Source organism: Oryctolagus cuniculus, chromosome 6 (genome assembly GCF_964237555.1).
Source record: "Oryctolagus cuniculus chromosome 6, mOryCun1.1, whole genome shotgun sequence".
Lineage (NCBI taxonomy): Eukaryota > Metazoa > Chordata > Mammalia > Lagomorpha > Leporidae > Oryctolagus > Oryctolagus cuniculus.
Genome location: NC_091437.1, coordinates 162,346,514 through 162,370,732, shown reverse-complemented (window position 1 = coordinate 162,370,732; position 24,219 = coordinate 162,346,514). Strand labels below are relative to the sequence as shown.

Here is a 24,219-nt window from a genome sequence, read left to right as displayed (position 1 = left end):
TCTGTGAGCGAGACTCCAGTGGAAAGAAGTGATCATCAAAGAAGGACATAGTTTTCTCTGAAGGGAGGAGAGAACTTCACTTATGCTTATAAAAAATGTATGCTTATAAATTATACAAAAGTAAATTATGTAGCAATTTACAAAAATAAAATATACAATTTTATTGTAAATTCTACACTTCTATAACTTTATCATGACACTATTTCTTTCAAAGTTTACCACAACACTTATATTTCTATTGGCAAAAATTGTGACACAAAAACAAACTTGTGAATAAATATTTAGCATCTACTTAAGCAAAATATATTATTTACAACTTTGAAAAAGAAGTTAGCCCCAATATAAATATTGGTTAATATTTTCCATTATATTAATTAGCAAAGCAAAAGTGACAAAATAAAGATGGTCAGAATTTCACTTCCTTAATGAATGGTGTGAATAATTTCTTTGGTTTTATTGGATTCACTTCCTCAATGAATGATGTAAATAATTTCTTTGTTTAATTGGATATAAGTTGTTTGCTGTTCAGGGCAGGTGTTTAATGAAGCAGGCAGGATTCTTCTTGGGGTATCCATTTATCATGTATGAGTACTTGGGTTTGAATCCTAGTCCTGCTTCCAATTCCAGTTTTCTGATAATGTGCTTTTATGGAAGGCAAGAAGTGATGGCTCAAGTACGTGGGTCATTGTTGCCTACATAGGAGAAATGGATGGAGTTCCAGGTACCTGAGTTTAGTCTGGTCCATCCAGGGATATTGTGGACATCTGGGGAGTGAACCAACATATGGAAGTTCTCTCCCTGTCTCTATGTATTTCTCTCTCTCCTTCTCTATTTGCTTTTCAAATAACTTAAAAATTAAATAAATTTTAAAAGCATTGCTTAATATGGGATGAATACATCCTCAATGTTCTGTGCTATTCACCATGTAATAATTGTGCACAGACACATTTTTAAGTTTAATCTGCATTATTCATTTTTTCTGTAGCAAATTTTTATATTTATATAATAAACAAAGCAATAAATGAAGCTCTTATTTGTAGCATCTTCCAGTTTCTGTACAAACTTCCATAGTGGCCTATTTTAAGCTACTAGAGTCACATTGGTAAATATGGAGTTGGTACAGTCCTATCATTGTCACATAGCATTTTCATCATACCATAAAAATAAATATCAAAAAGACATACACGGATTTTGGAATCTACCTGGGTTTTTAACACACACATAGTTCATTAAATTTTCTATGTTTGTATAATATAATGTTTGATTATGATAGTGTTTAACAACCAGCTTCTAAAATTCCTGAAAATTTAATAAGGTTTTCCTGAGTTGTAAGATGAAGGAAATATCAGTGATGAACAATATGGAAAGGGTATATAGAATCTCCAGGGAAATCAGATTTGAAACTGTATTATAAACATTAATCTTCTGTGTTTTTTGTTAGTGTATGTGTGTGTGAGTGTGTGTGTGTGTGTGCATGCAGTAGGAAAGATAAAGATAAAAGATAAAGATAAAGCATAAAGATTTTTACCGAACTAACCTTGTGTTTTCAGTTGATTGTCTTGGTCTTTGATTTTTTTCACCATGTCAAATTCTGCCTCTTTTTCAGGCTTACATGTTTTCAGGTTTACATCCAACTCTAAACTCCTGCTGCCGAATGATCTATTAACTAGGTTGAAGGCTATAAAGGTAATAGTTTTTCAGAAGTCCACACAAAGGGCTGGCACTTTGGCATAGTAGGTTAAGCCTCTGCCTGTAGCCCCAGCATCCAATGTAGACATCAGTTTGAGTCTGGCTGCTCCATTTCTGATCCAGCTCCCTGTCAATGGCCTGGGAAAGCAGTGAAAGATGGCCCAAGTGCTTGGGCCCTTGTACCCATATGGGAGACCAGGAAGAAATGCCTGTCTCCCAGCTTTGAGACAGCCCAGTTCCAGTGGTTGCAGCCATTTGTGGAGTTAACCAGTGGATGGAAGACCTTTCTCTCCATTTCTCCCTTTCTCTGCAAGTAACTCTGCTTCTCAAAGCAATAAATAAAATATTTAAAACAATACAACTCATGGGTAAAGAAGATTGCACAATCATAAATTGGTATTTGTCATTGATTGGTTATAGGACTCTCATGGATGGTTAACCCCTTAAATAAAATGATGTAGTATTTATTTATCTATTTACAAGCTCTCATAAACTTTAAATATCTGTAGATTATTTATAACACCCAATTCAATATGTTGCACAAATAGTTACCCTATATTGTTAAGGGAAAAAAGTCCACATAAATGATTTATAGGACCATGTAGTATTGGTAATACATCTTACAAATTATACAAGTGAAGCCAGTTCAGGTTCTTCTCTGTTCCTTTCCCTTATGTGTGGCAGGATCTTGCTTAAACTTCCAAATTTGCACAAGTGTCAATTCTGGGAAGTTTCTGGCTTCTAAACCAGTTTATTCCTTCTATTAAATAATTTTGTTTAGCTAAGAAGGCAAATGTTTAAAATTAAGCTATAATGAATTCTTATTACTGATTTCAAATACAGGAGTAAATAATTCTCAAGGTCAAAAGGAAGGTCAATTTTGTTCTCAGGATCATTGCAGGCACCTTGATCCAATTCTATCCTCTTTGCACTCTCATTGCCCCAGAGTCTATGGGTCTCTTGGGGAAGAATTAGCCATTGAGAAGGGTTTAATGACCCTGGCAATCTTTCATGACAGCTGGGAGTAAAAGCTCCCAGGGGTTAGTGACACAGTAAAATCTCAGAGCTGAAAGGCAATTCAGAATGCATCTAATCAAAATTTCTTGTTTCACTTGTGGGACTAGTAAAGTTCCAAGAGGCAAAGCTGGAGGGGTTGTGGAACTGGAAACAGGCACATATCCAAAGTAGGCTTATTACTATCCTAGTGATCACTTCCAAAAACAATGGGACATTTCAAAGGTAAAATGAAGATTTAGTAAACAGTGTCTGTCCCCAAATGCCATGACATTTTAAAAGAAGTAAATTAAAAGATGAGAAATATTAGTATAAAATTAGTATTAACTAGGACTCTAGTAAGGACTGAAATTCTAATACTTCTAAGTATCAGCATAAACAGAAGTAATAGAGGGAGAAAATACTGAAAAGGATTTCTTCACTTAATGAGGACTTTCATAACTCTTTCCATTCTATTCTCAACCCAACTTCCCCCCTACAGGAAAATGTTTTTTTTGCTTGCTATAGCTATAGATTAGTTTTGCTTGTTCCAACATTTCATATAAATTCTTAAAGTACCAATAATGTGCTTTCTTGTGTCTCTATTCCACTAAGCATAATATTTTTAGAATCATCTATACCACTGCATAAATCAATAGTATGTTCCTTTTTGTTGATAACATTATTCTATCACATGAATATATTACCATCTGTTTGTCCATTCCCCTTTCTTAAATATTTTGGATTGGCTTTAGTTTTCAGGTATTAAAGCTACTACAACATTCTTGTTTATCTGTTTTCTCATATTTAAATACCAAAGAAAATAATAAAAGGAGTTGATGAGTGATTAACTATGTATACATACTTCATACATTGACTAATTAATAGTGTTGATAATTTTCATCTTCTGTATTTCTTTGATAGCTAATGATGTTGAGCATTATTTCAGATATTTTTGGTCTTTAAAGTTGTTTCTTCTGTGAAAAGAGTATTATTCAGTGGTTGCTATTTTTATTATTGAGTGACATAATATTTTTATAAGCTTTTAAATTTATTGAAGCTATAAGTCAAATAAAAGTTACACCAAGATATTCTTTTAGTGTTACATTTTATAAAGGGAATTGTCTAACTTGCATTCAGTCTAGTTTATTTTTTTAAATTATTGTTTTCCCAGTACCAAGAAGTCTTTATAGGGGAAATAAAACTATAATAGTATAACATACTTAACCTTTGGTTTCATAAATCTATAAAACAAAGTTTTATGAAGCTGTATTTGCAGCAATACTGATACACAAAATTATTTCTTACTTTTTTCTTCATTTTTGTTTGTTTTGTGAATTTTATCTGTCACATATAAAGGAGAACATGTGGTATTTGTCTTTATAGGTCAAGCTTATCTCACTCAACATGTTGTCCTCCAGTTGTATCCATTGTGCTGCAAATGATAGAATTTCATTCTTCTTATAGCGGAGTAATATTGGATTATTTATATATGCCACATTTTCTTTATCCATTCTAATCATAACGTGTTGCTGTGGATTCATTCTGAGAGGAGGAGCACAGTGGGAGCAAGAGGCACGGAGTCACCACACGGACCCCGGGAGTCGGATGAAGGCAGGGCAGAGGCAAGCAGCCCGCAGACTTCTTTATTTCAGTTGGTACAGCAGCTTAAATATCCAAGGCAGCCAATCCAGTCAAGGGGCGGTCAATGCCCTAACCAATCACAGCCTGTTGCCAGGCAGGCTCCGTTGCCAGGTGGGTTTTGAAGCCATTCCTGAGTAACTGATGCTCACTTGCCAGTAGCCATCTTGGCATGGCCTTCTCATTTCACCACAATAATGGACAGCTTGTTGGTTCCAAATTTTGTCTATTGTGAACAGTGCTGCTATAAACACGGTGGAGCAGGTATTTCTTTGCTATATTGTGTTCAAGCTTTTCGGGTATATACCCAGTAGTGGGACTGAAATCTGACATGACCCCCTAAAATTTACAAAAAAATGCGGCCCCTTAAAGTTCCCCAGAAGTGCTATCTGGGGTGCCACATGTGCTACCAGAATTTGGGGTGCCATACAATTTCACCACGGGCTTATTACTAAATCCCCAACATTAATAAGCCCAAGAGGGTTCTTGCCTAATATTTAGAGAAGAATTCTAAATACTGGCACAGATAAACAAGGCAGCATGGTACGTTTTAAGCTTTTATTTAATGCGAAAGATGCATAAGACAGTCAGAGCTTTATTAAGAGAGAGAGGTAAATCTTGGATCATACCAAGTATCAGAAACCAGCCATGTGGGGGAGCATTGAGGCCAAGAAGCCTAGGGCGTGTGGCCCCAAGGCCACGCTCCCTGGAAGTGCAGGGCTACAGCAAGCCTCCTCCTTGCAAAAGGCCAGGAAGAAGAGAAGGGCCCGGACACACCATGTCCCAGGCTTTTAACCCACTTCCAAAGAGGAGTGGTTAATTAACCTGATTGGCTGATGGGCACCCAGGTGTTGCCAGGTAGGGGGGATGAGGTCACAGAGGGGCGTGGTGAAGATATCAGGTAGGGCATGAGGTTGCAGAGGGGCGTGGTGAAGGCGTGGTCTTCCAGCTCACAAACCTAATCGATTTTTAACATGTATGTCTGCCTACTTCAGGACTGCTGGATCATTTGGCAAATCTATGTCTAGCTTTTTTAAAAAATCTTCATACTGTTTTTCACAGTGGCTGCACTAATTTACATTCTCACCAACAGTGTATAAGTATTCCCCTTCATCCACATCCTTGCCAGCATTTGTTTATTTCCGTGTTTTTATTTATTTATTTTTCTTATTTGACAGGTAGAGTTATAGACAGTGAGAGAGAGAGAGACAGAGAGAAAGGTCTTCCTTCCTTTGGTTCACTCCCCAAATGGCAGCTAAGGCCTGTGCTGCGCCGATCCTTAGCCAGGAGCCAGGTGCTTCTTCCCGGTCTACCCATGCGGGTGCAGGGCCCAAGGACCTGGGCCATCCTCCACTTCCTTCCCAGGCCACAGCAGAGAGCTGGACTGGAAGAGGGGCAACCGGGACAGAATCCGGCACCCCAAACAGGACTAGAACCTGGGGTGCCGGCGCCAGCTCTTTCCGTGTTTCGGATTTTAACCATTCTGACAGGGGTGATATGATATCTCATTACGATTTTTGAAATTGCCTATTGAAGCCCTTTGCCCATTTCTCAACCGTATTGTTTGTGTTATTGTTGTTGAGCATTTTGAAGTTGCTGATACATTCGGGATATTAATCCTTGGTCATATAGGTGGTTTGGAGCTATTATTACCTATTCTGTTGGATGTCTCTTGACTCCACTGATCATTTCTTTTTCTACACAAAATCTTTTGAGCTTGATATAGTCTTATGTACTAGTTTTGCTTTTGTTGTCTGTGCTTTAGTGGTCTTATCCAAGAAGTCACCCCTATACCAATGTCTTGTAATGTTTCCTGTAAGTTTTCTTCCAGCAATTTCATAGTCTCAGGACTTAAATTTAAGTCTTTGATCCAACTTGTGTTGATTTTTGTATATGTTAAGAGTTGTGAATTGAATTTCATTCTTCTACATATGTACATCCAGTTTTGCCAACACCATTTGTTAAAGAGACTATCCTTACTCCACTGTATGGTCTGAAAAATCAGCTGGCTGTATGTATGTGGATTAATTTCTGTATGATAAGTAATTTCTGGCTGCATGTATGTGTATCTCTGTTCTGTTTCATTAATCTAAATATCAGTTTTTATGCTGTTTTGATGACTAGAGCTTTGTAGTATGCTTTTAAGTCAGGTACAGTGATTCCTCCAGCTTGAATTTTCTTATTTGGGATCACTTTGGCTATCTTGGGCCTTATGATTCCATATGATTTTTAGGATTGCTTTTTCTAGTTCTGTAAAAATGTCATTGGTATTTTGATAGGGATTGCATTGAATCTGTAGATTGCTTTAGGTAGTGTAGACATTTTAATGAATTGATTCTTCTGATCATGGGGCAAAGAATACCTTTTCATTTTGATTGTATCTTTGATGAGTACTTTCATCTATGTTTCATAATTTTCACTGTAGAGATCTTTCACTTCTTTTGTTAAATTTCTTTCTAAATATTTGATTTTTTTTACTGGTTATTATGAATGGTTTTCTTTGAAATTTCATCATTAGCATGCAAAAAGCTACTGTTTTGTATGTTTATTTTGTAATCTGAAATTTTACTGAAAGGCTTATCGATTCTAGCAGTTTTTTGGTCTAGTCTTTTCATATAGATCTTCATGTCATCTGCAAACATGGATAATTTGATTTCATTTCTGATTTTGACGCCATTTCTTTCTTCTCCCTAATTTCACTTGTTAAAACTTCCAATACTATATTCTTTCAAAAAGTGAAAGAAAAGGTCATTCCAGAATTTGAGTACAAGAAAATCTGAACTTAAAGTCAATTCTCATTATATATACAGATCTCAGCAAGAAGCTTCTCTGGTAGAAAGTTCAAGGATAAAATTTCTCCTCCAAGTTGCAGGTGACTCAATGTGCTAACAACCTGGAGTTAGAATATCAAGATTTAAAGTAAGTAATTTCAGTATTTTTAACTTAATATTTTTGAGATGCATGTCTTTAATTTGCATGATAGTCAAAGGCTTAATCCTCCTACTATACAAAGAATTCAACAAAGAAAATAAAAAGACCTTATTTCAACAGGAAACAGGCAAAGGCTAAACAATAATCAAATCAAAAGTTGTTCAAATTTACTCACAAAAAAGAAAGGTTTAAATAATCACAGAATCATTAAAAATGCAGCAGTATATAATTCCTACAATTCTGTTTGACAGCCATTTATTTTTTGAAGTCAGTTTCCTTGGAGGTATTGAGACTACCAAGTGGCTGGAGAAGCATGATATTGCATTGATTTGTTAAATTAATATAACTATAAATAAATAAACATGCCCTTCCACTATTGATCATTATAGTAATATAAAAGTTCAGTTGGAATGATAGAAGACAATAAAAGTTTGAATTATTTTAATGACAAATTTTGAAAGAAATTCATATCAATTTGAACTAGAATTCAGTAAATTACTAAAGCAAAGGTTCATTTGCAACTTATGGTAGTTTAAACATTTTTGATCACTACATTAGTTATTTTTGTTTAAGTACATGTTGCTAAGTCTTATAGATAAAATAAGGAACTTGGGCATGCATTTGACATAACTTAATTTTAAGGTTTATTTTTTTTTTTTTTTGAAGGACATAGTTACAGAAAGAGGTAGAAACAGATTGTTCCATTTACTGGTCCACTCCCTAGATGACTGCAATGGCTGGAGTTGAGTTGAGCTGAGCTGAGCTGAAGCCAGGAGCGAGGAGCTTCTTCTGGGTCTCCCATATGGATTCCGGGGCTCATGTACCTGCGCCATCCTCCACTGCTTTCCCAGGCACATTAGCAAGGAGCTAGATTGGAAATGGAGTAGCTGGTCCTTGAACTGGTGCCCATATGAGATGCCAGCACTGCAGACCAGGGCTTCAACCAGCTGCACCACAGTGCTGGTCCCTTGACATAGTTTTTAAGATACATCATGGGGTATATACGTATCCTTTATCAGAGTGTCTGGTCTGAGTCCTAGCTCTACTTCTGATGGAGCTTCCTGCAAATGCACACTCTGGGAAGGAAGCAAGTCCCTGCAAGCCGTGTGGGAGACTCATGTAGCGTCCTTGGCTCCTGATCTTGGCATGTCCCCATAATGACTGTTGTGGGCATTTGGGTGGTGAACCAGTAGATGGAGGGATTCTTTCTGTCTCCTTTTCTGTCTTTCTGATAAAATAAAAACAATTTTTTTAAAAGTTACTTTTCTGTAGTATTGTTCAGTACATCAGTTTGTTCATATTATGCCTCTGATCATAGAAAAGACACCATATATGATCTCAGGCAGAACATAGTACATGTAGGTCTATTGTCTACCTATTTCAGTGGCTTGATCTGTGAAAATGAGGTAATGGTGATATGTACTTCACAGTCTTGCTATAAAAATTAAGGGTGATGTGGTATATATCGCAGCGTCTATAACACAGGTTTTAATAGATAGTATACCGAATGAATTGATGATCACAATTAGAAACAGTATATGTATCCTCTGATCTACCTTTAAAACAAATATTTGTTTATTTATTTGGAGGCCAGCATGATGGAGAAAGGGGGGGGGGGAAGGGGGGGAGAAGGAGAGGGACAGGGACAGGGAGAGGGACAGGGACAGGGAGAGGGAGAGGGAGAGGGACAGGGACAGGGAGAGGGAGAGGGAGAGGGACAGGGACAGGGACAGGGAGAGGGAGAGGGAGAGGGAGAGGGACAGGGAGAGGGAGAGGGAGAGGGAGAGGGAGAGGGAGAGGGAGAGGGACAGGGAGAGGGAGAGGGACAGGGAGAGGGAGAGGGAGAGGGAGAGGGAGAGGGAGAGGGAGAGGGAGAGGGACAGGGAGAGGGAGAGGGAGAGGGAGAGGGAGAGGGAGAATGACTGCAATTTCCAGGGCTGAACCTTACAGAGAGAAAAACACTTGCAATATCGGGGGCTAGGCCAGGCCAAAGCTAGGAGGCTGGAACTCCATCTAGGTCACCAACTCTGGTGGCAGGGACCTAATACTTAGACCATCAGCCACTGTTTTTCTAGACACATTTAAGAAGCTGGACTACAAGCAGCAGTTTCTGTGATTCCAACTTGCACTTGAATAACGGACATGGGCATCCCAAACCATGGCATAACCTGCTGTGCCTCATGCCTCACACCCTCAGTGCTGCTCTGATTCAAGCCTTGGGCTTGCCACATTCTAAAATGTGTGACCTTGTACGAGTTGCTTAATGATTGTGCCTTGGTGTTCTCACCAGTAAATGCTTATATGAATATGAATTATAGCATAGGAGTGTTGAGATATTAAAATAACATAATGAAATTAACATAGATGTGGAATACTCTGTTAGACAAAGTCTTCCTCCTTTGCCTGGATCAAGTTCTGCTTAAGAGGCAATAAAACACATGAGTGAAAGGCATAGATAGTTATTCTCCCATCCAAGTACAACCCTGAGTTCTATCACTCATCAACCAATAACAGCAGCAAATGTATTAACCTTTCTGCACACTCATTTTGCAGTATGAAAAATATATGAAAATTAATAGATATGGTTATCATGAAGGATGACGAAAGGAGAAGATTCAGTTCCTGTGAACTGCTCTTACCATCTCTGAAACCCATTGCATTATGCTCTGATCTTGGACAGTGGCTCTCATTTCTTTCTCAGGTCTTCTGATGTGCTAGCTGCTGAATAGTGGCCCTGCCTCTTAGGCTCTCTACACTTCATTATTATCTTCTGCTAAATGCAAATACTAAAACAGCCTGGTCACCTAAGCAGGCCCAAGCAAATCAAAAGTATAAAAAAAATGCCCTTATTGGGGCAGGTGCTGTGGTGTAGGAGGTAAAGTCTCTGCCTGAAGTGCCGGCATCCCATATGGACACCGGTTCAAGTCCTGGCTGCTCTACTTCCAATCAAGCTCTCTGTTAAGGCCTGAGAAAGCAGTAGAAGATAGCCCGAGTGCTTTGGTCCCTGAACCCACGTGGGAGACCCAGAAGAAGCACCTGGCTCCCTGCTTTGGGCGGGTGCAGCTCCAACCGTTGTGGCCATTTGGGGAGTGAACTAGTAGATAGAAGGCCTCTCTCTCTCTGCCTCTACTTCTCTCTCTGTGTGACTCTGACTTTCAAATAAATAAATAAATCTTTAAAAAAAATACCTTTAAATGGATCAAGTCCTTAGACCAGGAAGGTCTTGGAGATCCAACTGCCTAACCATGTATTTTCTGTATTAGGAATCTTTTGTTTCTTTCAATGCCCTGGAATTTGTCTAAGTTCACACACAGGGACTAATGCATACCAAACAACATACAGTTTTCCATCCCATATTTTAAACAGCACCCACCATGGACTTTACATCTTGAAACAGTGAAGATGATTGTTAATTGGCTAAAAGCTACCAGTAGCACACCTGTTGTTGAACTAACTGTGTTCCATAACTATTGCATAGAGGAACAGCACACAAAATTTAAAGCCATTTAAAATCAGGAAGACAATGATAGAAAAATCCTATTGTTCAGGGCTTTGATTGGTTGATATGGGGAAGGTTGAAGGACAAGTGAGTTTGCTCTAGGTGAAATACTCTCAAACTGTCAGGGACAATAATCAGACTGGTTATCTCCAACAATCTAATCTATGTGGAGGGCTGACTGGAACAAAGACAAAACAATTGCTAAGGAAATAATGGTCTTCTATTTTTGAGAAAGCGAGGGACTATTTGGCATTTTGTGATGGTGTATTGGGACATTGTGCTTACACAAAATTGTAAAGTGGATTTGAGTTTTCTTACTGTATCATGGTTTCATGATAATCTTGTCTGAAGATGGAGTTCTGGAAGATAGTTTATGAGAGAACCCTGGTCAGGCTCTGAGAGCCAGCCAACTTTCAAGTGCCAGGCATCATTATTTGTTTTCCTTAATCCAAATCAAGCTGCCCACTCAACTATGCCACCTCTGATCAGTGTGACCTTGAGAAATATGGTCAATCATCCTGAAAGCCAGAATTTTCACTTATGAACCAGGGATGTTGCTGTACAGGTTTCATCAGGACTTCTATTCCGTGTGCCTTGCATTGTGGCCAGAAGAATTTGAATGAGCTCAGTGACTGTCAGCATGTGCTTTCTCACTCCCCAAAGTCACAGCTAATATAACTTTTTGTGTTTTCCATGGTTTCATGCACAATTATACCAACAGTTCTTGGATTCCACTGCTTAGTTTAAGCATGCCAGTGATTGTCTCCCTTCTCAGCCTGCAATATCTGTTTAGGAGGAAACTGTAGGAGAGACCCACAACTAGGCAACCCAGCTGTTTTCTCAAGAGGGAAGTACATCAAACATAATATTTCTGCCAGCATGAATCTCCCTGTGGGTTCTCCGAACAGCCCAGACTTTTTGCTTATTTAGTGCTGGCCGGTCAGGTGTGAGAACTGGCTCTATTTAGCTGTCTTAGAAGGTGGTTGCTGGCACAGAGCTTCTCTCTCTTGTAAAGGCTTGCAGAGAAGGTGAAAATTACAGCAAGGCGGGCCTGCTCCTGCATTCTGGGTTGTCAGAAGCCTCTGCTATGATCTACTCAGAATCAGCAGAGCCTTGGCCTTGGCAACCAGGACACGCAGTGCCTATTTAAAAACAGTTTGTGATGGTTAATTTTATCTATCAAGTAAAACTGGTTTAAGAGATATGCAAATAGTTTGTAAAATGTTATTTCTGGGTGTGTCTGTGAAGATGTTTTTGACAGAGATAAGCACTTGAGTTAAGAGATTTATTTTTTTTATTAAAGATTGATTTTTATTTGAAAGTCAGAGTTACACAGAGAGAGGAGAGGCAGAGAGAAAGGTCCTCCATCTGATGGTTCACTCCCCAACTGGCCACAACGGCCGGAGCCTTGCCGATCCGAAGCCAGGAGCCAGAAGCTTCCCTCAGGTCTCCCACGCGGGTACAGGGGCCCAAGGAGTTGGGCCATCTTCTACTGCTTTCCAGGCCACAGCAGAGAGCTGGATCAGAAGTGAAGCAGCGCCCACATGGGATGCTGGCGCCTCAGGCCAGGGTGTTAACCTGCTGTGCTGTAACACTGGCCCCCAGGAGATTTATCAAAGAACATCTTCCCACACCAAGGCATCATTCAGTCCTCTGAGGGTCCAACTGGAGCAGAAAGGGGAATTCTCTCTTTCTTCTTCAGCAGGGACATCTACCTTCTCCTGCCCTGGGAAAAGAGAACTCTTATTTCTCAGGCTTTTAGACTTTGGAACTCAAAACAGGGACCCCCGCCCTCCCTTAACCCCTCGCCTGATTCTTAAGTCACTATACCAGCCAGCACCGAGGCTCAATAGGCTAATTCTCCACCTAGCAGTGCCGGCACACCAGGTTCTAGTCCCGGTCGGGGCGGCAGATTCTGTCCCTGTTGCCCCTCTTCCAGGCCAGCTCTCTGTTGTGGCCCGGGAAGGCAGTGGAGGATGGCCCAAGTGCTTGGGCCCTGTACCCGCATGGGAGACCAGGAGAAGCACCTGGCTCCTCGCTTCGGATCAGCGCGGTGCACCGGCCGCAGCGCGCCAGCCGTGGCTGCCATTGGAGGGTGAACCAATGGCAAAAGACCTTTCTCTCTGTCTCTGTCTCTCACTATCCACAAAAAAAAAAAAAAAAAAGTCACTATACCAAACTGGTTGTTGCATCACCCTTACTCTTCTCCCTTCTAGGCTCTCAGACTAAATCATACCATCAGCTTTCCTGGGTCTCCAAGTGGAAGTCAGAGCACTCTGGGGTTCCTTGACCCCAAAATCACATCAGATAATGACAATAGTCCCTTCTTATGTTCACCTATTCCCATTCTTTTTTATTTATTTATTTTTTTGACAGGCAGAGTGGACAGTGAGAGATTGAGACAGAGCAAAAGGTCTTGCTTTTTGCCGTTGGTTCACCCTCCAATGGCCACCGCGGCCGGCGCACCGCGCTGATCCGATGGCAGGAGCCAGGTGCTTCTCCTGGTCTCCCATGGGGTGAGGGCCCAAGCACTTGGGCCATCCTCCACTGTACCCCCTGGCCACAGCAGAGAGCTGGCCTGGAAGAGGGGCAACCGGGACAGAATCTGGCGCCCCCGAACGGGACTAGAACCCGGTGTGCCGGCGCCGCAAGGCGGAGGATTAGCCTAGTGAGCCACAGTGCCGGCCCTATTCCCATTCTATTTCTCTGAGAACCCTAATGCATAGGTACACTTCTAAGATTCAAAGGTAAAAGGGAGACTGACAGAAATCATATATTGTATTTTTTCATTCCTTGTGCAATCATGATTCATACAACTTGGTGTCTGTTTAAGAAATAGCATAAAACTTAGATTAAGGGCATGACCTTTAAGTAAAGTGAATTAAAATTCCATTTTACCTTCATAATGACTAGACAGCCCGCCTAATTACCGTGGATTTAAACCTCTTACCCTGCATAACTGGGTATCTAACAAACTTACACAAATACTGAGAGAGCTGTTCTAAACTTTTATGGAGAATGTGTATTATGAAAAAGCAATATACATATTTCAAAAACAATTGCAGAAAAATAAGCTTTATTTTTAATTCTACCGTTCAATGAACTTTTAGAAGCTTCCTTATTTCTGTTCAGTCTGGACCCTGCTTGGACCAAATATATATGCAAAGCATTAAGAACCGTAAGCACTCCATTGCAGGAACTCAACAGACTCTACTAATTAATTGTTATCATTAGCTTTGCTACTTTTAAAAAATTTATTATTAATTATTGTCACTGTTAGTTTTTGCAGTTTAGAGCCAGATAATCAGAATTGGAATTCCTAGTTCTTGTTTATAACTATCTAGAAATAGGCATGATCATTATTCTGAGTTCCAGTAACACGTACGATTTCTCCATTAAAAATGATTTATGCAAAATACTATTCTTTATACTTAACACAAAGCAGACTCTTAGAACATACAATTTTCATCCTGTGCTGTACCATGAAAATAGACATCAGGCTGCTGCAATCCATGTGGGTCTTGCATGTATAAAGGGTGAAATCCAATGGAAATTCAACACAATCCTTGGTTGAGCTCACCCTACCCTTCTTCCTAAGAGCCCAGTTCACAGGGACAAGTAACCACTCCTCTGACTGCTGTCATTAACATAGCTCTCTGGGCCGACAGGGAAGGACTAACCAAATGTTCTTTTAACTCAGGCTGACTGTGAAAAAACAGTGCTGTCAAGTCCATGTTGCTAATGACGAGTTCATAAGGTGATAGGCTTTTGTAAAATTTGCAAAATGAAAGCTTATTTATTAATTTGAAAGAGAGAGAGATCAGTTGATTGATCTTCCATCTTCTGGTTCACTGCCAAAAATGCTTGCAAAAGCCAGGACTAGGCCATGCAGAAGCCAGGAAGGCAGTCTGAGTTACCAATATGGGTAGCAGGGACCCAAAGATTTAGACTATAATTTGCTGCCTCCTAGGACCATTAACAGGAAGCTGGATTGGAAACAAAGGTGGGATTGATCCCAAGAACTCTGATATGGGATTCAGGACTCCCAAATGGTGGCTTAACCCATCGCACCTCAACACCCACCCTGAGAATAAAATAATTTTAGAGTGACCCATTAAAATGCTCTCTCTTCTATTCCACTATCCCCTCTGGAACATTTTCCTGTATTTTAATCATCTTTGAGGCAGCTATAGGCTTATATTTAGGGCCTCAGTAGGTTGGTTACAAGCTATGCTCTCAATTCTCAGGTCCCCTGAGCTGACACCCACAGCATCATTACCCAACAGTGTTGCACCCAAAAGCATTCTGCGACAGGATACTCCTCTGGTACACGGAGGCAGAGTATGGGAGGGGAAACTCTGCCTGCTCTGTGCAGTGTTGAGTGATAACTCCTGAAGTTCTGAAATTATCACCATGTATTCCTCTAGTGGAGTCACATTTAGTCTTGTGAGGAAAAGTATCCACCCTGCTTTTTGAGGAGGTAAACAGCTGAAAAATTTAGATCACAAGCTCATTTTCCTGAAGCTGGTACCAGAACTGACAAAAAGTAAGCTTTTCTAAGCTATTTGTGGGTAATCACAAGTAAATAAACAGTAATGTTAAAAATGACTCAATTAGTGACATTGTTAATTTTTCCTCAGAAATTTTTTTTTATAAATCCATGTTAAATAAAGATACAATCAGAAATGTGTAACTAAAAATAATGAGGAAATTTCCTACAGACTTTTTTCAGGTAGTCATTAATATAAATACTTTGTTACTTTTATGTATACAATGATAGTTTTCATCTCATTAATTTGTAATCTTTGATTTATTTTTTCATTCTAATTATTCATCTCATTCTATCAAATTTTTATTTATAGCTTATATTCTTTCTTAATCAGGCTGTCTCAAAACCTTCAGCACTCAAATTCTGTATGTACCATAGAATTTCAGGGTTTGGATTTATTATCATCTTTGTCAGCCAAGGTTCTGTGTCTGTGAAACCTGTGCATTTGGGACAGCAGTGGCTGGTCTGCGTCCTCACGCAGAGAGAAGCAGAGAACGAGTGTTAACGCTCGCATATAGCCTAGAAGAATGAATCCCCAGATAGACTATCATGAAGAGAAGACTCAATACAGACATTTGCAAAATGTGCCCTTCTTTGTTTTCACTGAATAATTTAACACAGTTTGCATGGGAAATTGTAGTAATTGACTATCTCTTGTCTCTGCTTCTAGTGTCTTTCTGCCTGTCCCATGTTACACCAGCTACCAGATTTGCCTTCTAAAATATACACTCACTATATTCTTTTCATTTTCTGAGGCCTTTATTGGTTTCTACAGTACCTTAGTCTGTACTACAAATCATAAAGAAGGGCACTTTCAGGTAAAGAGAGCCCCCAGGCACATGGTTAGTGATCCGTGATAGCTTTGTACAAAAAGAAAAGCAAACACAGGTCACAGGCTTGGTTGCCTTACACAGTTGAACAAAGTTTCAGTTTCCACTGTCCCTTCAGCCAGGTGATTTATGCATTTAACAACTTTCAGAGGCACTGGAGATGCACCTGGCCTTGCCTGGTCTTCAGGCAGATCCTAAGCTCCTAGGAACACTGCAAAAGTCCTTTAATTATCTGCCATTCTGTCTCTTGCAACCCCAAGTCTAGCCAAGAAGAACTAACTGCTGATTTTCCTTTGCATCTTAATTTCATGATACTTAGCTGCTGTGGAATAGGTTTTGTAGCTTGCATTGTCTATCCACAAGCCCTTTCTTGCTTGAATAACCTCTAACCACTTTCAAAACTCAGGTCAAGTATGATATCTAGATTGTCCCTATGTCATTCTTGTCTCCTCCAAGGGCACACCTCAGCTATGCTGTTCAGCTATGCTGTTCAGCTTTGCTGCAGTACTGGCATATTTAGTTATAATTTAAAGTTGATTTCTTTACCACATCAACCACTAGAAGAGCGCTCCTTGTGGCCAGTGACTTTGCCTTTCATCCCTATAATCACAGTTTCTTGCAATTTATTAGAAACACCTTGTTTTCAGCAGTACCACTGCTTCATCATTAAGACATACTGTGGACATAGAAAGTGACTTTCTCACTTACATAAGTCAAGGAAAAAATTTTTATTCAATTCAGACTTTCCTCACAGTAGCTCCAAAAACTACTCAATAATTAATCTAGACTTTAAGTATAGTATCGTTAATTGATAGAAGTAATTTTGGTGCTTTTTAATATAGCAAGTCTCTAGTGAGCAATAAAACCACTGGAGAGCATAAAATATGCAGACCCTTTTAATTTAACAGTTAAGTTCAGATCCAAGTTAAATGTGGAGCTGCAGGGATTATAGTCTAATGAACTTTGGGTGGCTTATGGCCTATTCCATCATATTATGTAACTTCATATGGCTCATTGATTTGCACATTAGGGAAGAGTCCCACCTTCTAATGCTCTTAGACTTAAGACCCTTTTGAATCCACACCACTAAAAACAATGATCCCTATCAGAGTATACGCTCCCCTGTGGAGATGGACACATTTTAAATCAGTCAAAAACTATGTGCAAAGGGGCTGGCATTGTGGTCCAGCAGGGTAGCATCCATACCAAAGTTTTGCTTTGAGTTCCATTGTGGACTCTTGAGATGTGAACCAATGAATGGAAGATGCTCTCTCTCTCTCTCTCTCTCTCCCACTCCATCTCTCTCTTTCTCTCTATCTCTCTTTCTTTCTTACCCTGTTTTTCCTATAAATAAAATAAATCTTTAAAAATAACATGGGACAACTGGAGTGCCAGTTCTTCTTAAAAATGTGGGTAAAATAGATCACTGGCCGTCACATTTATATTTTCAAGAGGAACCATCAGAGTGCAAAGAAAATGTGAACATGTCTTTAATTGTTTTGGGTTACTACACTCTTCAGTGGTCCCTTTTCTCTCTCTTTTCTTTTTTTGAAAGGCAGAGTTAGACAGTGAGAGAGAAAGAGAGAGAGAGAGAGAGAGAGAGAGAGAGAGAGAGAGAGAGAGAGAGAAAGGTCTTCTGTTTCTGTTGTTCCTGCCTCTGACTAGCACCCAGTCTCAACCTTTATACCTATTTCTTCATACATCAGCAGTGCCTATTTCTGGGGTTATATTAAGCACTTTCGCTGAACAACCCCAGCTGCTCTTCCTTCAAACCAATTCAACCACTCATGCTTGTGGGTTTTCACAAGCTCTATATCTTTTCCTGGTTGTTCGTGAATGTCTTATTCTTTCTCCAGACAGCTGTGAATTCTTGGACTCCCAGAGAAAATATTCACTTTTCAATACTGTGCATCCTCAATATTTCAGGATACTGCATTATCATAGGCAGGGTTTGCCTTTTTCAGAGTTGTCACACGGTAGACTTGTCAGTGAGTCTATAAAACACTCACCAAAGGTTCCTGCTCTTATGCTCCCCTTTCTGAGTCTGCCAAGGAATCCCCAACCCCCTCTAACCATCTGAATGACACTCATGCTGATTAAAGCAAGATTCTAAACAAAGGTTTTCTTTTCATGCTTTGTCCATCCTCAGTGACCTTAGAACCTAAACCAGACATCACTGTAGATCAGAAGTCACCCTTGTAATATTTTCTCATGTCCCTTGCCCAGGGACTGTGCTTCTATTACAAGGACAATTCTAGAAAAAGATCTACACACCAACTTACTTAAGAAAGAATCATTGATTGTGTTAATGTCAGGCATGAGGTAACCAAAAACATTTACTAGACAGAATGAAAGTCAGTCTTGATTATAGAATGTTTATATGTTTATTTACATATTTCCCATGCTAAGTGAATTTCAAATATCTCCATTTTAATATATATGCACATATATATATATTTAGAGAGAGAGTGAGAGAAAGAGAGTAATATGTATCAATTTTAACTACAATCAAGATAAATAAATATTCCCTTTATCTAAAATAAGTTCATCTCTAGCCCTTTCCAGTGAAACTCTTTGGAAGGAGAGAAGGAAGGAAGGAAGAAAATAGAGGAAGGAAGGAGGAAGGAGGGAGGGAGGGAGGGAGAGAGAGAGAGAGAGAGAGAGAGAGAGAGAGAGAGAGATGAGGAAATGAGAACCTGCTGGTTTATTTTCAAATGCCCAAGATCTGGGAATTCAATCCATGTCTCCAATATGGGTAACATGAATTCAACTACTTGAGCCATCACCTGATGCCTTCCTGTTGTATATTAGCAGAAAGCTAGAATCAGGAGCATACCTGGGAGTCAAAACCTGGATCTCTGATATGACATGCAGGTGTCCCAAGTGGAGTCTTAAGATCTAGGCCAAATGCTCTCATATAAACTGAAATTTTTGTCATATTATGATTTTCTTATATGAATTCACGAGAGTACTTCAGAACACTCATGGAAAATTCATATTATAGGAAACTATGAAGAAATTTCAAACATTTTGAGCCAAAATAAATGTATATGTTATTTCAATTTTCCTGAAAGCTTTTTAAAGTACTCTTGTGTGGGGAGCAACCCGGACTAGACTAAGTTACTGGAATTAGGACTTATTCTATGCATCTGCTCTCCCACAATATGGCGCTGAGAAGGGAGAAACAGCTTCTACGCAGCTGCCTGCAGTTCAACCAATAAACTGTAGGACCTGCTCCTGATTGGAGGAGAGCAGCGTACTCGGCGTGTGGGTAGCAGAGTTGGGATTGGTAGAAGAGGACTATAAAGGAGGAGAGAGACACCATGCACCAGAAACATCTAAGGGGAACACCTGAGGAACATCTGAGCAGCCCCCAAGAGAGCCGGCCGGCGGTGTGCCGCTCCCCCGCGCAAGTGGGGAAAGTGGCCAGGGGGAACCGCCCTTCCACGGAGGTGGAAGGGTCGGTAGCCAACCCGGGAAGAACCAGCAGCAAACCCGGGGAGGGCCGAGCAGACAAAAGAACAGCGCAGGGTCCTGTATCGTTCCTCCACGAAGAGGGGGAGCGACATAATGGTACCGTGACTCGGATATGAAGCCTAGGCAGGGTTTAGTGTCGTTCCTCCATGAAGAGGGGGAGCGACACTCTTGCATTTTCAGATATGTCCTTTACCAGATACATGATTTACAAACATCTTCTCTTTGTTGCAGTATTTTCTCACAGTATACAAAGAACTATATGGAGGAACAAACACTTTTAATTTTTGTGAAGTTGGTAATGATGACATGAATTTTATATAGTTTTTTACCCTCCATCTCCACTCCAAGACTAAAGGACCGTGATACATAAAGATACGTGATAAAAATACCTTCAAAACCAGACTAAAAGGGACAATTCACATATTTGACTTCATAAATGTTCATCTCTGAAAGAACTGCTACTGCCCCTCTCTAAATCCCTCTTTAGGAACAATACCTGGGTCTCCTCTAAGGGAAGTATTCTGTGACTTTTTGAGTTCCCACTGCACAACTTCACAACATAGAACTTTGTCCAAGATCAATTTTGCTTGGAAAATTTTCAAAGCTGGTGTTGATAGCTACTGCTTGCTGTCACTACAGGAAAGTCATCTGAATGAATGCTGCTAAAGACAGTGGCTGGCACTTAGAACTAACCAACAAACAAGCAGCACAATTAAACTCTATTTCTGGCACTATTGTCAGGGAGCTGTCTATAGAGACCATCTCTCACTCATAGAGTTGAAATGTGGTTTCAGTAGATGTGATTTATTTGTATTACTCTCTATAAAGTGGAGGGGGGGATGTGCAAAAGGCAATCAGAGACAAGCTTGCATGGATGCAAGGCATTGATGACAGAGGTAATAAACAAGGATCAAAGACAGAGAAGATTATAGGAAGGGTTAAGAAATATAAGAAATAGTGTGTGAAGATTAAAGGGATATAAGTAATCAATTAGGAAATTTGAGAGCAAGATTAGATCTGATAGCAGCTGTGGGCAATCTAATGGAAGAACCTTGGTTCTCACTGAAACGCATTTGTTCATAGGTACATTTTAAAATGGCTGTAAGCTCTTAGTTCTTAAGTTCCCAAAACTGTTAGAATGGCACTATCTTTAAGATACACACATAGTACATTTTCTCTGTGGTGAGTATTATAAAGGACATGTCATACTAAATTGAATTTTAGTCTCAAAATATATACTAACATATAGTCACTTGGGCAAATATTCTGCATTCCCAAATAGAAGCAGTTTATAATCTCTTGAGAAGATAATATTGACACTCTTCAAATGAAGCCATAAAGATTATCTTTTGTTTCCTATTGTTTATTCTTTTCCTCATCCCTCCTTTATTGGGCCTGCTCTCCTTTGGGAAGAAAACATATCTCAGGGAAGTACAATGAGCTATGTAAAGATTCAACTGTATAGTATTTAGTGGTAGGGCAAATTAACACAATTTTACCAGCATAGAATTTGTATATTTATACAATATACTCTCATTTATTTTCTCACTATTTAGAATCCTGAATTTGATCTTTTATAAAAGGTTTATAGACCTTTGCATCATATAATTTTTGAAAGTGTCTTAGCTTAGGAAAGTAATGATAACAATTCACATTTATTAAATAACAATACACTGGATGGTGTTAATTGCTTTAATTAGTTGATCCTATTTAATTACCGCTACCCAACCATGAGTAGGCTCTTCCCTACTGACTCTGTCAAGTGAGATAGATGCTTAAATTCATATGGTTAGCACATGGCGGAGCTAGGGTTTTCATCAGATATGTCTTAACTCAAGACTAATGCTCTTAGCCTTTATTTCTCATTTTACCAAATAGCACTCCATCCAAGCCCATCGCTTTATCAGATGAGCCCAAGAGTAAGACTGCATGTGGAACATTATTGGTTTCCCAGTGGCAGTACAAAGATCCATGGCCCTCCTGATGTCTTTCAACTACTCTTTTCATTCGCTTTACCACATAAAATTCAGAATCCCAGGGTTCCTCAAACACTTTCATTCTGTATCTAAAAAATGCTTCACGTTGTACTTACATGCAGTTTTCTAAGTTCTTCACACAGTTCATCTAATGTAGTCACCACAACACCCTTGCAGATACATTGCACTCTTATTGCCATTTCATGGGTGGGGATCCAAGGCAGAGAAAGCCTACAGCACAGGAATGGTGAGTAATGTGCAGATGTGGAACTGAGGCAGAGGATGGCAACAGCACACGACGGCTGAGTGGTACAGTTGGAATGGAGTCCAGGCATCTGGTCCACATAGTCACACTTTCTTTTTTTTTTTTTTTTTTTTTTTTTTAACTTTTATTTAATGAATATACGTTTCCAAAGTACGAATAATGGATTACTATGGCTTCCCCCCCATACCGTCCCACCCACAACCCTCCCCTTTCCCACTCCCTCTCCCCTTCCATTCACATCAAGATTCATTTTCGATTATCTTAATATACAGAAGATCAGCTTAGTATACATTAAGTAAGGATTTCAACAGTTTGCTCCCACACAGAAACATAAAGTGAAAAATAATAGATGATTTTTTTAATGATGATGAAATCAGATCAGACCTATTGTCATGTTTAATCCCAGTGAGAGTCAAGTTGGGAGTTGATAGTTTCTTTTCTTTTCTTTTTTTTTTTTTTCTTTTTTTTTTTTTTTTTACAGAGGATCAGTTTAGTATGCATTAAGTAAAGATTTCAACAGTTTGCACCCCCATAGAAACACAAAGTGAAATATATTATTTGAGTACTCATTATAGCATTAAATCTCAATGCACAGCACATTAAGGACAGAGATCCTACATGAGGAGTAAGTGCACAGTGACTCCTGTTGTTGACTTTACCAATTGACACTCCTGTCTATGGCATCAGTAATCTCCCTATGCTCCAGTCATGAGTTTCCAAGGCTATGGAAGCCCCTTGAGTTCTCCGACTCTTATCTTGTTTAGACAAGGTCATAGTCAAAGTGGAGGTTCTCTCCTCCCTTCAGAGAAAGGTACCTCCTTCTTTGAAGACCTGTTCTTTCCACTGAGATCTCACTCACAGAGATCTTTTGCCAGAGTGTCTTGGCTTTCCATGCCTGAAATACTCTCATGGGCTTTTCAGCCAGATCTGAATGCCTTTAGGGCTGATTCTGAGGCCAGAGTGCTATTTAGGGCATCTGCCATTCTATGAGTCTGCTGAGTATCTCACTTCCCATGTTGGATCACTCTCCCCTTTATTTATTCTATCGGTTAGTGTTAGCAGGTACTAGACTTGCTTATGTGCTCCCTTTGACTCTTAGTCCTTTCATTATGATCAATTGCGAACTGAAATTGATCACTTGGACTAGTGAGATGGCATTGGTACATGCCACCTTGATGGGATTAAATTGGAGTCCCCTGGTATGTTTCTAACTCTACCATTTGGGGCAAGTCAGCTTGAGCATGTCCCAAATTATATATCTCTTCCCTCTCTTATTCCTACTCTTATGTTTAACAGGGATCACATTTCAGTTAAATTTCAACACTTAAGAATAACTGTGTATTAATTACAGAATTGAATCAGTCATATTAAGTAGAACAGACAAAAAAACTACTAAGAGGGATAATGTATTAAGTTGTTCATTAACAGTCAGGGCTATGCTGATCAAGTCACTGTTTCCCATAGTGTCCCTTTCACTTCAACAAGTTTCCATTTTGGTGTTCAGTCAGTTGTCACCGATCAGGGAGATCATATGGTATTTGTCCCTTTGGGACTGGCTTATTTCACTCAGCATGATGTGTTCCAGATTCCTCCATTTTGTTGCAAATGACTGGATTTCGTTGTTTCTTACTGCAGTATAGTATTCTAAAGAGTACATATCCCATAATTTCTTTATCCAGTCTACCGTTGATGGGCATTTAGGTTGGTTCCAGGTCTTAGCTATTGTGAATTGTGCTGCAATAAACATTAGGCTGCAGACTGCTTTTTTGTTTGCCAATTTAAATTCCTTTGGGTAAATTCCAAGGAGTGGGATGGCTGGGTCGAACGGTAGGGTTATCTTCAGGTTTCTGAGGAATCTCCAGACTGATTTCCATAGTGGCTTAACCAGTTTGCATTCCCACCAACAGTGGGTTAGTGTCCCTTTTTCCCCACATCCTCGCCAGCATCTGTTGTTGGTAGATTTCTGAATGTGAGCCATTCTAACCGGGGTGAGGTGGAACCTCATTGTGGTTTTGATTTGCATTTCTCTGATTGCTAATGACCTTGAACATTTTTTCATGTGCCTGTTGGCCATTTGGATTTCCTCTTTTGAAAAATGTCTATTGAGGTCCTTGGCCCATCTCTTAATTGGGTTGTTGGTTTTGTTTTTGTGGAGTTTCTTGATCTCTTTGTAGATTCTGGTTATTAACCCTTTATCTGTTGCATAGTTTGCAAATATTTTTTCCCATTCTGACGGTTGTCTCTTCACTCTCCTGACTGTTTCTTTTGCAGTACAGAAACTTCTCAATTTGATGCAATCCCAATAGTTAATTTTGGCTTTGACTGCCTGTGCCTCCCGGGTCTTTTCCAGAACTCTTTGCCTGTGCCAA

At 39.6% G+C, this 24,219-nt stretch overlaps 1 long non-coding RNA gene across 1 annotated transcript in view; it reads left to right on the top strand.

Moving 5' to 3' along the window:
- The first annotated feature begins 4,464 nt into the window (after positions 1 to 4,464).
- LOC127490630 (uncharacterized) overlaps positions 4,465 to 24,219 on the top strand; it is a 28,515-nt gene continuing 8,760 nt past the window's right edge. Inside the window, exon 1 of the long non-coding RNA XR_007918877.2 lies at positions 4,465 to 4,587. This is a non-coding gene — a long non-coding RNA (uncharacterized lncRNA). The remainder of the gene's footprint in view (positions 4,588 to 24,219) is intronic.